The following is a 15,075-nucleotide window of genomic DNA, read 5'->3' as shown; positions in this document are numbered from 1 at the left end:
ACAAAACATGTTTCGGATGATCGACATCCATAGTCAGTTGTGAATACAAGTGAACCGCTAGTCGGTGTTATATAAAGATAGCTAATAAAATGCATGAGTACTGATTAAATAACAACGTGAATGTGAGGTAATAGAAAATACAATGATGAGAAGACAATGGGTATTGGACGAGGAAAATTGCAATGAAAATGTTAAATTGACATGATTAACTTGCTTGTTTAATGTATCCCTGGTTGGGGAGGTGCGGCGCGGCCCCTCATACCCTGACCCTGTTTAAGACAAATATCGCTGATTTTCCTACCCATTTTAAGACAGAATTCCGATTTTTGATACCCTGTTTAAGACATTTAACCCAGTTTAAGACAAAAATTGATAAATCGATAAATCAATACCCTGATTAAGACAAAAAATGATAAATTCGATACCCTCTTCAAGACAAAAATCCCGAAAAACATACCCTGGCTGGCCGCACATCCCCATTAAGCCCTTATGAGGGAGTACCCCCCCCCCCCCCCGGGCGTTTTCATCGACCCTCACCGCCGGTCGTAGATCTTAAAGTCCCTATCGTCTTGTGAAACGTGCTACTGAAGACAGAGTTATTGAGATGTATTGGTTTGCCCTTTCTGTGCAACACGTTCATTGGTAAACACTTAACATTTTTTTCAGGATTGGTGACATATTCGTGAGGTTGATCAACCACAAAATTGAAAGAATTCGGTGGAGGAATTTATAGAAAACTAGATCATGATTGTTTATGCACACTGGTGCAACAAACCAATTGCAAATGACAAACTTCCCTTGATATCAGTTTTTATGTTCCTTAACAGCACAGATCGGAGATTCCACTGCTGTCACTTCTCAAGGAATTCGCACATCTGCAACCTTTATTTAAACGAACTGACTTAACCTACGCTAGTATTGATCGGCTTAGCTTGCTCAAACGATGTGTTTTCAGCTGGTGGGATTGAAACATACCGGAAGGCGGAAGAATGATCTCCTTTTCAGATGCTCAATGCACATTGAATGTATGCACGACAACTTGAAAAGTCATCGTGCAAAAAACAAGAATTTACATGATCTACTCTGACAAGATTATTGACCAACAAACAAAAAACTGAATGAAGAAAATGGCAAGATAAGAGAAACACACTCGAACAGACGTATCTCTCTTCCATCGCGTTAACGTAATTCCCTGAATATACAATTACCTAACTTACAGTTTTAGCCAAATTAACTTTCTGTCAAAGGCTGCAGATTCACCCTTCAGCTTCCCTAGATATTCAACGCGATTTTGGCTCTGTTCTCATTTCCGCTTCCAACAGAGTTTTAGGTGGAGATTATTTGTTATTGGGTAGTGAAAACGAACAAAATGTAGATAAGCTGCTGATCTTAAAATCTCCTTTAGTTTATTGTTGGAAAAAGGTAGGAAATGCTTAGGGTCATTTCTGGACATTTCAGCCCAGTATCATCCATAAGCTTCTGTTTATTGTTGCTAGAATTCTGAACGCTTAGCAGAATCATTGAGTATCTTTGCTTACGGTGGCTGTGAACATTTTTCAGCACAAAATTTTCGCTAATCAGTGGTTCGTGTACAGACTTAGATCAGTTAATTATGCGAATTTAAATTCCTTGCTGACAAAAGCTTTTAAGCGTGATTTAAAAATCACGAACTAGGAACTCGTTCAATTGTCGTGTTAACTTTCTAATATAGCATGGGCTGTGGCCATTTCGTAAAGCTTTGTTTCTTTTATAAATCTTTCCCTCCATATGATAATTTGAATGGGCGGAATTTCACAAAGGAGGTGGCACTTTTTGCTTCGTTTCCTTAGAAACGAAACGTATCTATTTTGACTTCAGGGTTCCTCGAATAAGCGCCGCCCTCGATTAAGCGCCGCACATGGAGCGGAAAAGTTAATAATCGCCGCCCTCGAATAAGAGCCGCAACTCCGGTGCGGCTCTTATTAGAGTATTTCCATAAGACGGTAATCGCTGCAATTCGGTTCTAAGCCAGCGGTGGGAATTTATTTTCATCACTAGTGGTGTTTTTCAGTTCAAAGTGATGCTCGATGCTCTTTGATTCAGTTCCCTCTTCAAAATCTTCGCGTTCTTCAGTTCTTGAAAACCTACAGAAAAGTGTACAGAAAAGTATTGACGATGCTGTTATGAAAGCCAAAACTTAGGTTAGCTTCAAGTCGGTAAGCCATGAAAAAATTCTGATGAAGTAAATTAAATTGTACAATCAAAATGTTTTGTATTTGTGATACGAGCCTTCTAAATAAGCGCCGGCCTCGACTGAAGCGCCGCACCGGAGACACGCGGCGCTTATGCGAGTAAATACGGTATTTACACAGTGAGGTAAAGTGGCCAATCAAAACAGAGTTTGTAATTGAAAATCTAAACATTTGTGAGATGTAAAAACAATTTGAGAACATGTGAACCTGAAGTATCGCAAATCATAATGCTAACAAAAAAAAAAAGCGAAGGCAATGGGTCATAAATATGAAGTTTTGACTATCTGAATGATTTTGGGTTGGATTAAAGTGATATATTGTTGAAAAATCAAAAGATTGAGTAATGTAAACAGTCGTCGCACTGGTTGAGTCGTAGCAATAATTTGGGTTAACCAGGAACCAGTTATTTTAAAGCTAGTACCGGTGGCTACCTAGGTTCACATGTAACACAAGTAATGGAAGATTCACGGAAAACGAAATTTCAAATGTTATGCAATGGCCGCTTTTCGAAGGTAAGACTTCATGCTTCGATGTTTTGTGCACATAAACAAGTATTTTCTTCTCTTCAATGGTTTATATGCCTTGCCAGGCTTTTCACCGTTCCTGGAGAGTTTGCGTCCACGCTTCTATCTTTATTTCTCGACAGTTTCAATAGACGAAGCGAAATAAATATAACAGACCGAGTGACCTACACTACAGCATTTTACCTTTTCTCCTGCCCTTACCATACCGGAAACGAAACACTATTTCTTTTATTTGAAATAGTTTTTTGTTGAAGTAACACCACTTGGTTGGAAAATGCATGGTGAGAAGTTTACTTGATTACAAGGACAAACGTTTCCAGTCATGAATTCTCGTATTAATTTTCAATAAGGAGAAACTGAGAAAGGTTAGACTTGAGTTTCAGTAAAAGTTTTTTTACAATTTACAAAGAAAACTTATTTCCTTAATCAGAAGAACTCTTATTTTCTGGGGGCTCCAAATCCGCTGAGACACCGCCTTTTGTGAACACGACAACAATCATAGTGAGGAAGTTACCGGAAGGTCAAGCGGCTGTCCAGCGTAGAGCGTTTTGAAAACGTTCGATACGGGCTCATCTCTTGTGTAAGCCGCGAAGCCGCATACGAATACTGAATATGGTTACAATTCCCGGGTTACAATTTGACTCGCGGAGGACCACGCTTGGAATGTGCTTGATTAATACTGTATTCGTCTTCGACAAAATGCCACCCTGTCTCCAAATTGAATGTGTGAATAGTATTCAAACAGAATTCCATGCATTGGTCAAGCAATTGTGCTTGGAATGAACCCTAGGCACGAGGTTACACCTCGATTTGAAAAACGCTTGGAGCGGTCAGCAAACGCGTTTTACGGAAAACTCCCACATATTTATGAGAATAATCATCCATCTAAAGCGAGGGAGCAAGTTCAAAAAAAGATGCCGTGAATTGTTTATGGTAAAAGTCAGCAGTTTTTGTCGCAACTGAATTAACAATACGCAGACATCCTTTCATCCTTTCACATGTTTTCAACTGCATTAACGGTTAACTTCAGTGAAACAAAAAGCTTGTACATATTTTGTCAATTTAGCCTTTTCAGCTTACGCGTGACATAAATGACAGTTTTTCCACAATAAGTTGAAAGTCGATTGAAAGGACACAGGAAGAGTTTAGAGGAAAGATTACATTCCAGCTTGCCACTCAATGATTTTTGCACGCACGATCCGCGATGTTGCCTCTCAGCTTGATATAGCATTTGGTGATTACATCAAAATTAAACGGGCTCGAAAAATGGAGAATTTGGCGGTTAAAATCATTTATTTCTGGAGATAACGGGTCATAACATGCCAACGGCGATCACTAAAATAGATAAACGGTGATCAGTTGAAGTATTCTGATCGCCTTTATCTGGTTGAAAAATGGCGCCTGAAGGAGGCCCACTCAAGAGCCTGCCAATTTGTACGGAAGCTTAACACGTTGTTTGAGTACTTTATCAAATTAGCATCTGTAATGCCAATACCATGTTCCTGAACTTCTAACTTCCAGCTAGATAATGGTAAAAGGTTATTACTACAGAGAAATACGTGAAAAAGAGGCACGGCTATTTCTAATGGCCGGATGCAACACAAAACTGAGGCTTTGGTTGCGTGCAGCATTTAGGGATGGGTCAAGTATTCGTCATATTCAAACTTAGCAATAAAACTTTATAAAAATAAGTTTTCTTTGTTTCGTTTTCCTATTCCTTGTCACGTACCTCGTTGGTTCGAATTAAGCAAGACAACGTATTTTCTGAGGGGTTTGGTCCAATTGCAACCGTCGGCTGTCTGACAAGCCATGAAATTATCATTGTTTTGAACATTTTTCCTTCACGTACCATCGCTAATTTTTTTTCTGATGGAATTTGGTGACCCGTAAATCAAAGCACCGGTGCCACCCTCTTAATACCAATTTTAGCTCTCAGCTGCTGAAATAATATCTCCAATCGCAGCCAAGTGCTAAGAATCGGTATATATGCTGTCTAATTTTATTTGAGATATAATCTCACTCTGGCTTGCTAATATCCGAAGGTGTTCACTAACAAGATTATTCTTCTTGGCCGGAAATGAGGCAGAGGATATCATTTGGCATATACATTTCAGTTGCCACTTAAAAATAAATTGAGTTTTCTATCAACAAGAACGTAAGAACGTTATATGAATATCAGTTTGGTAGAAAATAAAGACAGCGTTGGTGGGCGACATTCTCACTACAATCGACATACGATCACCACCCTGTTCTCGTACTAAACTGATTTAGTTATACTGATCAATCGGCTGTCCTTTGAGCTTTGCTAGAAAATACTAATTAAGCCTTCTTATTATCTGGAAAGATTTTTTTCTCAACTGGAGATAAAGCTTTTGAGACAATTAGAGACTTGCAGACGTGTTACTAAACACGGGAAATTCGGTATTCAATTTGAACACCTGCCGATAAATCTTTTAATAACCGATCTAGGAAGACATTTTGGGAAAATAAGATCCGTTTATTCTGAAAAGCTTGCTTGTAAATTTTTCAATAAGGCAAATAAAAACAAAGTTAATGATCCAGAATACATGAAATGCTCCTATATTTAAACTGCGGTAATTGAAATACATGAGAGTTGAAGATCCCCCTCATGACCGTCTTGCAATTACGAGCTGCAGTGCCCTACCATGCAACAAAGCTATCAAGCCAACTAGGACCAATCACTTGTGAGTTCGAGTTTTATCCCGTGAGAGATAAACGAATGAATGAAATATTAATGCTATTTAAGTGTATTAGACCTTGTAGGCTCCATCTTCAATAAACATAATATCTTAGTTTACTCTCAAATCCCCGCAGTTGCTTTTTATAGATCGCGGCATGCTCTTACGTATACATATGATTATAAAACAATTGCTTCGGCCATTGAAAAACCGTTTAGCAAATTCTAAGAAAGTTCCCACTTACGAAGAACAGTTTGTCATCGGATTACATCTTGGAAAAGATCCAAAAGAATCAGCTTTAAATGGACCAGAGTCCAAATCATTTGTTTTTCTTCTTACTTTATTGAAGCACTCTGCTCTCAGTGAACGAAAAATTTCTTTCCATGTTTCATCTCTTTTTCCCCGCTAGATCCATTTAACTTGAATAAATGATGATTTTTCTCTCAAAAAGTGGGAAGGGCACAGGAAATATAAGAAAAGATTTCATGCCATAGTTCCCAATTGTTGAAACACTTGCACGCGAGATAAATGCCATATTATATTTAACAAAGAGAATAGTGGGCGTATTTTGGCAAAGCAGTAAATGTCAACACAGAATAAGCCCTCAGAAGCGAACGCCGGAAAAATAGAGAGTTATTCGAGAGAGAGAGTTATTTCTACATAAAAAAACTGACAATTTCTAATGATAAAATGCCAACTGCTCGTAGTTAAGGACGATGAGAAATGATCAAGTGCTCGCTTCTAAAGTAATCTTTTCTTTTTTGGCCGTAACAAATCACTTCAGTATCATGGGTTATGATAGGAATTTCTACCTTTAAAATGCTGTGGAATTCATGTCGGCTTCCTTTATAAGCGTGAGGCGCTACTGCAAGTGACATTGTTATAAATATGAGTGAACAACATGACATTGGGCGGATTAGTTTCCGTCATATATGGCCGGTCACAACACGGAACTTAAGTAATTTGCTTTTCTTTAAATTGGACACTCCTAAAACAGAATACACTGTATACCAGGAGTATGAACTATACCAGTGCAGCATTCAGGGCGAGTTCAAGTAACATAGGGTCACATTCTTTTAAAACAAAATCATTATGCGCGGCTTAGAGACGTTGTTTTCACCAAAATATACTAAACAAAGGTAATCTTGTTACTTGTATTTTATACCTTCAGCCTTCGTGGTCACGCACCATTTTATATCATATCAGAGAATTCAAGTTAAATCATACTGATTGACTTTTACCAGTCCAGTCGTTTTTCAAAGCTTTAGCAGAATTTCAAAAACGTTGTCTGTGAAAAGATGAATTCATTCAAATCGTTCAAAACTGCTCATCACTAATTTGTTAGGAAGGAATTTATTGGCGAATTAACCTAAACAGCGGTACTTCTTTAAGTGGTTTTTGAGTACCCTTGAAAACAGTTTTGGCTACGTGCCTCAAACGTTCATAATGATGCCACTTAAAAGCGCAGTTTTTTTATAACGACTGATGACAGTACTTAACAAATAAGGCAGCTTTGGTGGGCAACTACTACATTCGATTGGCACTGACTCCGGCTTCTGTTGTGGTAATAAAGATTGTTTTTGATTCACTTCAACTCTGCAACTTTCTTGAAGACGGCAGCCTGATAAATTGAAATTGCAGTAAATATCAGCCGGCAATCATTCGAGCAAGGCTTCAGCACACGGTTTGCTGTAGACCGAAAAGATTGATGTGGGGTGAATGTTTTCAGTTTGGGACAGTCTGGATTGATTATAAGGCATGCGCGACTCTTCCGGATTTTGCGGTCAATTGGGAAAATACCGCACACGGCAACTTCGAACAAAGTTAAACAACAGATCACGAATGGCAAGCTGTTTTCAGTGAATGCTTTGAGAGATTCTTTAGAAAATCTTATACCCCCACTGATCATGAAGGAGAGATCACAGGCGGTTCCTAAAAGGACTTAAATCTATAGTTTCAGCTCCGAGTTGTGACCGGGATCGGCTATTCATCGAGTTAAGAGTTGAGTTGAGTTTGAGTTAAGTTTGAGTTAAGTTTGAGTTAAGATTGAGTTACAGTTTTTGGCGTTTTTCGGAATTAAAAGTAGTAAATATTCAGTACAAGTCACTTCGAAAACTGTTTTCTTCGCGTTGAAAGATATATTTGCATAAAATTTGGCAAAATGCCATGGCTTTCCAATGATCAAAACAATCTTATAATTATTACACCTTTCACGGCATCATTCTCGTTGCTGCTGTTAAGTCTATCGACGTCAAAACGATGTCTTCTTAGAGGGATACATGGGCTGTATTGTTAAGCCAGTTACAGCCGGCCCGGCGGCAACGATGAACCGTATTTGTCGTCCGGCATCATGGTCGATCAACACGCCGTAAACGAAAGAGGGAAACATTTGGCGAAGTGAGCCAGCATTACGCTTTTTGCTCATAACCGCTGAAATTCTAAAAATCAATGTTGACCACGAGTGTTACGTTTGCTAATCACCGAAATTTTGTAATGTTGGCAGTTAAACGAGCCGAGCATTTAAATAAATGAAAATGTTTGACCTAGTCACACATGTCGGAAAACCATTTCACTGCAAAGTTGAAAGACACAAGATGTTGAAAGTAATGCTTGATTGTTTCGCCTGGCCTTGATGGTATTACATTTTTCTTTTAAGTGAGTGGTAACTTAAACTGTAAGTTATGAAATTAAATGCACATTAATCCCTACTTCGGTCCGCTATGACGTCTAGTTGTCTAGCTACAATCCCAGCCAAAAAGATGGTGACACCAACCCAAAATACAACCGCTTCTTCAAACTGCATAAAGCAGTTTACAGCTATTACTCATTGTTTATTGATTTACTTGTAAATTAATTTTGGTTTTTCGTGAACGGTTTATTTTGTTTTTGCAAGTACATAAATGAAAACTGACAAAGGCACTTCTCTTCAAAGGCTAGGATCAGTAAGGGAAAAAACGCGTTCCAGGTTCCGGATTCGATATTTTACATAAACACTCCTGCAGCTCACAAGTTCCGATAACGTTTTGTCTGGTAGCCGATCACGAAAACCACGCTGCTGAACGACAAACGGTACGTTTCATCGTTTAGCCGCCAGGGCTATAAGCTGGCTTAACGGTAAATCCCATCCTTAGCCTTACAAGAAGACATCTTTTCTGCGTCGATAGACTTGATTGCTAAAAGGAACAACCGCGCGTCGGTGGATCAGTTTGTTATGCAGGAGATCGTGAGTTCGACTCCGGCCAGACCCGCAACACTCAGGGTCTTAAAATAATTGAGGAGAAAGTGCTGCCTTTGTAATAACATCCGCAAATGGTTAGACTTTCAAGTCTTCGCGAATAAGGACTATAAATTGCAGGTCCCGTCTCACAACCTTCAACGTTCATAAACTGTGGGATATTAAAGATTGCACACACTAGTCGGAAAGAGTACATTGTTGTGGTCTGGTCTTTTCATCAGCCATGTGGTCGGCTTGGAATAATCTTCTGAAGGGACTACTGATCGATGAGACCACATAACAGCAAAACAGGCAGTAGTCAAATCGAAGGAGTCCAAGTGCTGAAACTGGTAAAGTGTTAAACAAGAATACTGCGGTACAGGAAATTTCAAGATTGTTTTGATCAGTTTAAAACCATTTCGCAAATATACACCTGTGCACTTCACGAAAACGGTGTTTGATGGTCTTTTCAGTGTCTTCTACTTAATATTTATTAGATTTAAGTGCCAAAAATGCAAAAAAAAAAACGGAACTCAATATTAACTCAATCTTAACTCAAACTTAACTCAAACTCAACTCAAACTCAACTCAACTCATAACTCGATCAATAGTCTATCTCGTTGTGACCTCACTCGAGATCTGCAGACTGAAGTGTCAGTAGAGGATACCTAAACTTCGAGCCAGGATTCGAGCTAGGATCCGAGCCAGGATTCCAGCCAGGATTCGAGCTAAGATGAGCTTTCTCCGCTATTTATTCTCGAATCTCTCGGTTAGGTTAGGTCTCGCATCGGTTAGGTTAGGTCTATTTAGGTTGGTTCTAGTCTAGTTAGGTCTAGTTAGGGTTAGGGTAGGTCTCGGTTAGGTTAGGTTAGGTCTCGGTTAGGTCTCGGTTAGGTCTCGAATCCTGGCTCGGATCCTAGCTCGTATCCTGGCTCGGATCCTGGCTTTATTCTTAGTTTATCTCGTGTCAGTACTCTCAGTACTTACAACTTGCTCCACACGTCCTCAGGTACATCAGCTGTTGTTTCCTTTTCGCGTGGCTGAAGGCCGAAAAACAACTCAAGTGGTTTTGCCGGCTTAAGTGCACGCTTGGTTGTATTGTCAAATTTCCTGCTGTAAACAGGCACCCAACGTCAAATTTCGGAAAACATCTTTTCGGAAGACAATTTGAGATCTAGAATTTTCGGATCATTTGTTGTAAAATTTCTTGCTTGCCTGCCTGTCCTAGGCTTTTCGAACATCTAAAAAATGGTATAATTGCCCATTTTAAACGGATTTTTACCCTAAAAAGGTCAGCCTTCTTTCTGGATGAAAATTTCGAAAAGGTATAAAGTTTTGATCCCTATAATTTTCGGATCACTAGACTTTCAGCTAGGATGATCCGAACAGATGAAAACTTTTACGGGATAAAAATACGCCTTTATCTACCGTTTAAATACTAAAATATATGATTAACAAAGCTATATTTAAGTGGTTTAGAACTATATTCTCGTTGGGTGCCCCTGATATAACGCCGCCTACTTCAAACTTGAGACATCTTTTTCGGAGGCAAATTTTTTTTGTTTGATGGTCACAATTTTTGCGAAATTAACATAATACAGTTCGCTCCATAGCCTGTTTACTACAGTTGACCTGCAATCATGATTTGTAATGTCTCGCTAGCTCTTACAACCACTCAGTCAAACTCCATTAACCTTTTTGAGGTTTTAAATAATTAACAAACATGATAACAAAAGTAGGATTTGTTGATAAGTTCAACTTGGGAAAAATCATATCATCATATTCCATCATGGTAAGATTAATTTTGGCAGTGAATATCAGATCATTTGTACATGGTAAGCGAAAGACACTCTGAGATGTGCGTAATGCTCATTCAAGTGAAACCGCCACGTTGAGTGCAAGTAGAGTGAGGTCGATTACCAGTCACATTTTAAACATCTCTCTCGCTGGTAAAGATTTCTTGAAAATCAAAAAACTTTAATCTTGCCGGATCCAGAACAGGTTTTTCCTATTGAAATGCGTTTCGCGTAACTTGGAAAAATCAAGGTCATGCAATAACAGTTAGGTGGCAAGTATTGGAAATATATGATGACTTGAAGGGTCTTTAAGATGGAATCTCTTATCTCTAACGTCAGCGCGGATTATGGTTGGCTTTGCATTCAATTCAGAGATGATGCATTGCGATAGCATTAAACTACCTGTTTCTGATTTTTTAAGCAAGGAGAGTTTCTAAAAACACTGTATATAGTCTCGATTGCTTAAGGCTCAAGGGGTTGATGTGAATCAGTTCAGTGACAGCGTACGTGCAACGAGCAACGAGCATAATTAATTTATGCATTCAACAGAAAAATTTGTGAGGTTCAATGCAACCCTGAACAGATAAGCAACGTGAAACAATGCTTAAACTGTAGGAATGGAGTGGATTCTTCACTGAAATGAGGTTTTAGTTTCACAGACAGTTTCATAAGTGCTGCTTCAAAGATAAACTTGCGCTGAGAAATAACTTGAGTATCTTCGCGACAAACACAAATGAGAAGCACGCATAACAGTGTAACTTGACATGGTGGAATTGCCGAGTCCCCGCGAAATTCTCGTTTCACAGTTGATCAATGCTCGGGGCAAACCCAGAAACGCTACCGAGACTTTGTGAACGTTAGCTTGGTTCTGCATGGTACTGTAGCCGCGCGAAATTTATAGCAACACTTGGTTATCAAATACCTCGCAGCTATATCATTCCTACACAAATGTCCGAATGATTGTAATACCCAACGTGACGTCCAACATGTGTTCTTAGAAACTCGTGGCTCAAGAGAAGAAAGGAAGGCTTCATGAAGAGTAACTCGAAGATGAAGCCCGTTTGATCCCATTCCACGACATATTTCATTTTAAAGGAGAACTGAAGGCCTAAAATCGTATTTTTTTCCGCATTGATTCTTAGGAAGTGCAAGGTACACTGACTGCAAAATGAAGATACCGTTGTCCTTTGAAGTATTCTGTGCGGGAAGCAGCGGCAATGACACGGAGTTCTCTGTCCCCCTTCAGAGACGAAACCCTTGTAGTAACGATATTATTTCTGATTGTTTTTTTTCCTCAAGGCCTTCAAATGAACTTTTCACTTTGCAAAAAACAAAACACGCACAAATAACGTGGTTAAGTGCCATATTTAGTAAGGTAAATACGCTTAGTCTTAAAATATCCCAAATCAAATAATCGATCACGGAAAAAAATACTTCTAAAACTCATCTAAGCAGCTCTATTATGGCTTAAAAGAATCTGAAATATGATTTCTATTTCGTTTTAAGAACAATACAAAGTGTTTCAAAACCAGGCTTAATAAGTATAAGGGGAGCAAATAACAAATCCACTTCGAGTAACGTTTTTCGTTCACCATTTGACAAACTGAATTGAAAAGCGCATTTCATTTAGATAAAAATAACTTGAACCCTCTATTGTCAAATGGGTGAAACATAAATAAACTATAGTCCGCTTAACGTGCTAAGCTCTCACGCAAATGCACATACACTACCGATCTCTGCCAAACTCGTTAGGTTGAGCACAGCTGTTTTTGGACGGAACAAATAAGGCTGATAAGGCTGAGAAAAGCTTGTTCTCTCTTATTTGAAAAAAACAAAAAAACAAGAGAACTATTAAAAAAAAGTAAAAGAAAAAAACCCGATGTCCTTTCCTATAATAATATTTTAATGTTTCTTCAAAAACAAACACCGTTCTTCGGAGTTCACTAATGATTTTCTCTTCTCTCCGTTCATCGGCCTGCTTCCTGCGTTGTCACAAACTCTGTTCCGCTGAAAACAAAAAGCTGGAAACGCATTCAACGACAAATATGCTTTTTAAAGTCACAAACAAATTTCCTTTGAAAACTTATAGTTGCCGCATTTCCTGACACTCTGAAATCTCAATAAGTAATGCAAAAATACTAACCTTTTATCCGATGAGCACGGGCGTGACCAGAAGAGGCGTTGTTCATAAATTTTTCAATTGAAACGTGTATGAGCCGCCTTCTTCGCTCTTCAGGAGCGGCGGCTGAAATTCAGTCTAGCGCCCATCAAGGAAATAAAAGTATCCACAAAAGTCGTTTACTTTGCAGTCTATAGATGAAAAGAGCCCGCAAGGCTTTTTTTTTTCTGGTAATATATCGGTGACTTGGTTGTCCGGCATTGCAAGATTGACTCCAAGTTTCTCTCTTTCATTATTTTCTCGTTTACTGCTGAAAACGTTGAACAAAATTGATGAAGTCATTCTCAACATATGATAAGGCACGTCAAGAGTGTCACGTTGAAGATTTCATAACAATTGAATTCCTTAAATCTTTCGTGTAACAGCAAACTCTTAACTGCTTGTTTCTCATACATTCAAAACGCTTGTAGGAGGCAGGAAGTCGGTTTTTTAGTCATGGTTTTATTAACAGGATAGCGCCTCAAGATCGTGCTCTCAGGAAAGCTATCAGCAAAAAATGAGAGCTTATAAGTAGCTTGAACGAAATTCAGCCCGGCTACTCTTATGTTAAAATTAATCAATGATATATCAGTCGATTCAATAGAATAACCAATGAGGTTGTGCCCAGCAATGAGTTAAGCCAGCCGCCATTACGTCAAACAACATTACTTCTTTTCATATCGGAATCCCTTACAAATGTTTATGAAACAAAAAGATTCAAGTCATGCAGAACAGTCAGTGACGTAAAAACGTTACTTCGAAACAATCCTTAGACAGCTGTCCGTTGCCAACCTTACTTCGCTATCGTGTGCTTAATACAGGAAAAACGCCATCTTCCTATTAGTATCAACTTCTAAAAGAAGTGTCTTTGTTACAGGTAAGTAAGCACTTAACCAATATATTCATCGTAGCATTCATTTAACCACAGGACGCTTAATTGGCGTGCTGTTCTGAGTTCAGTGCACGGCTCAGTTAAAGTGGTTAAGTTGCATCGGCATTCAGTCAATAGTCTGGCTAAAAAAGCGACGGTTATGCACTTTCTCCTGCTAAAGCAACTAAATATCAAAAGCAGAGACAGTTCCGCAATCACTGCGATGCTAAAGGCGTGGAATTGCAAACAATGCGACGTGCCTTTTGACGTTTATAAGAGCTGCTCAAATTGGTTCCTCCATTGTGATCCGGCCAGAACAACACGAGCTTTTTATATTAAAATTTCGATTGTTTTCTTATACAAACTAAGTTCTGGAGACAATAATATTGAAGAATATGGCATACTATATATGCCGTATCATAAAGATATCACGAACCTTGGAACGTGCTTAGCTTCTGTTTCTCCGGCAGTAGATGCCTTTCCGCTGACTAGGTTCCTTATTGCCTTAGAGACATCAAACAATACACAATCTTGATACCACCTCGTCAAAATTACAATATGAAAGAAACCTCACTCTCGACTGTTGGCACGATTTGCTCTCATGTGTAAGCTGAAAAATCAGCTATACACCTACAAACTACCAGCAAGACCAATGAACTCTGAGGTCATTTGTGACATCTCAATAGGAAAGAATGACTTTCAAAGGATTTAGAAAATCGTTTTATTTACATTACTGCCTGAAAGAGATATTTGCTAAAATTGTCACCAGTGTTGCACAAAGCAACCCGCGCCTTTTGGTTAATAACATAAGTCTGTCATCCATGTGCCCAATGGAACGAAAGGTAAATAATCCAGGCAATTCAAACTGCCAACTTCTTGACTACCTGTTGTCATGCGCGTGACTATTGCTCTTAAGTGAGTCCAAGAACTGCAAAAAAATTCCAGATACATAACACGCTTCTGAAGTATGCACACTTTACCTTTAGAAATTGCTCTTTGAAGCCTATGTCAAGACTAGAGACGCGACCATTAATGAAAGAGATTTAGGGGCGCCGAGGATATCCGGTAACAGTGCAGCGAACTGTCCGTCGTGTGTACATTCCGCAGCCATCTCAAATGTCTGTCTTGTTGTGCGGCTCATATTTCAATTGTAACTCTTGTGAACGCAGCTTCGTTGGGTACAAAACGTATATCATGTTTAGAAAGCTGTTAGATTCAAAACATGGATGCTGAAGAATTTTTTAAAGGTCTTCCACAGCAGGATAAACTGGCAGGTACTGTTTGTCAGACCTTACAGATCGAGGATCATTTTTTTCCTTATCATTAATGCGCAGGACTTGTTGATACGTATCCTCGTGCTGCACTCTTTCGTGATTCTGGGTTGGTGCGCGCGCGTTTTATTCGTCATTTATATTGCTTGTGCCCTGTGATTTTTAATATATTCTTATTCTAGTCAGTGTTCGATTTGTTTTGTTGATGCGTTCAAGGGTAACTTTAATTAAGTCGGTCATTGAACCAAAATCAATTATCTTGTGTCAGTAACTTCAGCAACGCATGTTTATTTCACAGTGATAACAGTCGC

At 38.9% G+C, this 15,075-nt stretch overlaps 1 long non-coding RNA gene across 1 annotated transcript in view; it reads right to left on the bottom strand.

Moving 5' to 3' along the window:
• LOC137997447 (uncharacterized) overlaps positions 1-14,308 on the bottom strand; it is a 16,083-nt gene extending 1,775 nt beyond the window's left edge. Inside the window, exon 1 of the long non-coding RNA XR_011122482.1 lies at positions 13,930-14,308. This is a non-coding gene — a long non-coding RNA (uncharacterized lncRNA). The remainder of the gene's footprint in view (positions 1-13,929) is intronic.
• Between the last annotated feature and the right edge of the window lie 767 nt (positions 14,309-15,075).

The sequence above is a fragment of the Montipora foliosa genome, chromosome 3, assembly GCF_036669935.1.
Source record: "Montipora foliosa isolate CH-2021 chromosome 3, ASM3666993v2, whole genome shotgun sequence".
Lineage (NCBI taxonomy): Eukaryota > Metazoa > Cnidaria > Anthozoa > Scleractinia > Acroporidae > Montipora > Montipora foliosa.
This window is presented reverse-complemented; position numbering and strand designations above follow the sequence as displayed.